A 3858-nucleotide genomic window follows, 5' to 3' on the forward strand; every position below is an offset into this window, starting at 1 on the left:
AACGATGCTGCCAAGAAACATCATCTGGTCAAGAAGTTCCACCACCGAGAACAACGCCGGCGGTAAACAACTACATGAACGCCTCAACTACAACAGGAAGGACTACAAGGATAACTTTGCCCAGAACGCTAACGCTGCCAGCTCTAATGCCAACAACGCTACGCTCAGTAGGTATTACAACGATGCCGCCAACAGCAGCCCACAACAACGACAAATACGCCGCCAACAAACGCTGATAACGCCTACAAATACACACAATGACGTCGCTCAGGCCGCCAACGGCAAACGCTGCGCAAGAAATTCGAACTACTACAGCCAGGACGCGCTGCTAAAGCTGCCGGGGCAACAACAAATGCCGCTGCTTCTAAAATACAACGACTACAACAAAGCTGCTGGTGCCCGCCAGCGTCCTCAACAACTACGCCCACGACAACTATGTGCTCCAGTAATGCCCGTGCCCATTCTAACGGTCATGGCGCTGCTACCAACCACGCCGCCACCGCGCCAACACGGAACCCCTACAACAACGGCTTTCGTGTTGGTCGAAGTTGGTATCGGTAATGGAGTTGGTGTCGGACAGAGTTGGTATCGGTCATGGAGTTGGTGTTGGACGTAACGTTGGTATCCGGTCATAGGTTAGTGTCCGGAAAGAGAGAGTCGGAGGGTTCCGGGTAGGAAATGGCGTCGCCGGCGTTGGATTCGGCCGTGGCCTTGCTGGAGGTTTTCTGGAGGAGGCTAAGAACGGGCGTTCACCAGCACATTACTAGACACAGACATAAGCTCATAGGTTTATTGGGATCACGAAGTTTAATGATGTTTTTGTCTACAATTTTATACTGTTTGATACCTTTACGTACTTCTTCAGAAAGAATTGTGGGTGTCCCATCTTTCCTTTTGTAAATATACTTCTTCCATGAACTTGGCTACAGACATAATTTTTGTTCTTAGAATTACTATCTCGAGGTGACTAAATCTAGTCACCGTTTCTTCCAGCAGTTTTGCCAATTAGGATTTTTCGAACCTTTATACCGCGATATCAAGACATCTTTCGTCTATGTTGAGATATCATCTCATTGAGAATTGATGCAGATCTCAGTCATGTGTTGTCCTGCTTGTCTGAATAAATAATTCTTTGAGAACATGATCTAATTTTCTGCTTTTATGTCAGGTCACTAAGTCTTATAAAGCGGCTTATGTAGAAATACACTAACTGGACAATAATTCAGTGAGATTTCACGGGGGTTGGTATTCTATCATTTACCTACGCCAATTGAGCTTTTGTTGGAGCCAAGCACTTGGAACACATGGCATAATTTATTAACTTCTAAATAATGAGAGGACATTGTTCATTTACTGTACAGTCAGAGAGATTACAAAGGTTGATTATTTTCACCATCAGTTCCAATCTCCACTCAAGTTTAATGTACGGGACTATTTGCGAGATCATGTACTCAAAGGCGAAAGTAACTCTCATTATAAGAATAAACTAATAATAATTGACAATAATAATATTTTTGAGGATAAGTTCTCGGCAGGATTAGAGCCAGCCAATAATAGTGTATCTATCGGGGACATTTACGTACCAGAATCCTGTAAAGTTTGGTGAGAGATCAGACCAGTTGCATCATTGTTTATAAACAAAATCTTATTTATCGCCCTTGTCAACCTGTGGTTAGAGGTTAGAATTCAACCATAGTGACTCGGAATCTTTCATTTTAGTGATCTGTTCGCATAATTTTCTTCGTTGTTTGCCTTTGCATTGGAATACAATGTGTTTTTGCATCGAACTGTTTTAACACAATATGGGGAATGAGTGGCACTTGTTTACGCCATGCTCGATAATCATGCGTGGAAGGAAATACAGTCACAACAGACTGATGATGAGGAAAAAGGAGAGCGTATCCTCTTGTTTAGCTTGACAATGCTCCGTCCCACCCCTCAAGGAGACGCATGAAAGTGCTCAGCAATGTTACAGTGAAATGAATAACTTCATTAAAATCTGGACAATAATGCACCTGGACTTTTTTAGTCAGTCCCAAGCTGGTCCGAATTAGACAGAGTGCACTGTATACCAAACAGACTTGGCGCGAGGAAGGAAAATTCCATTACAATATTACTATATCTAACGTAAGGTTTGGTCCTCGATATCGTTGGAACCTTATAAAGGACTCACGGCATTCAGCGACAGCATCATATGACTAATCACTTTAGAAACCATCACCTGCAAGCGTACGGAATCCTTGGCAGATTTCTGTGTGACTATATTTAAATGTGATTTTATCTTTTTCACAATTATACTGAAAAAGAAGGATGCGTGCACTCAGGAACTTTATATATTTCGTTTCTACTTCGCTTTTGGTTATTTTCAGCATTCAATGCGCTCTTTTCGATTCACGTACTTCCCTAATTGTAAGCCTTTATCGTCATCATTATTCATGAAGGTTATTTAAAGAAGTTTTAATGAGCGCCTCTAAACTAAACCAGTAATAAAGAGACCTCTAGTTGGTAGAACCTAGTACATGTAGGAATTTCATTGGACATCCGTCAGGGTCTCGATGGTGTATTTCCACGTATAAAATAGAAACAGCAGCCAAGCTGTTACTAAGTGCACGTGAACTTCAAGGGTGACTTGTCATCTTTCGCTTGAGTGGTTTCTGGAAGACATACAGCACCAGCACGTGGATGTCGCTTAGTGTAATCTTCGCACACGATGCGTAGGTATGGTGGAACGTGTCAGTCGACAAATCCGTAGAAGTACCCTGACTGACTGACTGACTGACTGAGTTTGGTTTTGCGCGCTTTTGCAATATTCCAGCAACATCACGGCTGGGGACACAAAGAAAAATGGAAGCTGCACATTGTACCCGTAATGGGGATTCGAACCCGGGTCCTCGGCATCAAATACCCGATGAAACGTAAACGGGCATGGCTAATGTATAGAGTCTATCTTCCAGTAATTATAACCCCACATATCCTACATGTGACCAGCTCGCGTTTTGGTGTAAAGCCTGTGTTAAAATTCGCTCCGAACATCTGAGTTTTATCATTTCTATAACTCCAGAAACTCAGGTGGGGAGACTGACAAAACAAAGAATTAGCATGTGACGCGCGAACTTCGAGTTGATAAATACACCCCAACGCAATTTTTTTCGCTTATATCATCTTGTGGATCCCTCTCAGAATGTAAGCGAATATGTGTCGCAGTAAATGGTTAGTAGCGGGTGCATTTTGTGTGCAGAATTTTGTTAGTTGGCCATGATCAGCCAAATGAACGTCTCCGTGTTGGAGTTAAACTGTAGGTGGCGCTACCGGGATAGCAGCACAGACACGGTTCATTACCAGACCACAGACACTTTTATTAGTTTGATGAATATCGCGAGCACTCAGCAATATTCGTGCTATATGGCGGTACACTTTTATTAGTGTATGAGCCACTCGGTCAAAAGTACAAGTGCCATAACAGAGTGGCCCATATAATTGCTTTTAATAAAGAACATAAAGAATAACAAAAGCAATTATATTTTCGAATTGATATACGGCTAAAGTTGGCAATAGCTGGTTAAATGTGTGTTTTGAAGGTAATTCTCGGTAACATTACTGAGCATGTTCTTTTTGCTTAATTTTTCTATAGCGATCACAATTAGTAGAAGTTACGGAACATGTGTTCAGTGACATTATTAACTTCACAATACAATGCATTTTCATATTTGTAGTAATTGATATGGAATCTCCCTTATAACACATTACTAACTCACCACAGTCTAGATAACACTATTATTCTTACTTTGTTGATATTGATATAACATATGAATTGTTCACACATGATGAGAGCTCTTTAAACAAGGAATATGTAAACGT

This window comes from Haliotis rubra, unplaced genomic scaffold (genome assembly GCF_003918875.1).
Source record: "Haliotis rubra isolate DU_JTF1 unplaced genomic scaffold, ASM391887v1 Scf1525, whole genome shotgun sequence".
Lineage (NCBI taxonomy): Eukaryota > Metazoa > Mollusca > Gastropoda > Lepetellida > Haliotidae > Haliotis > Haliotis rubra.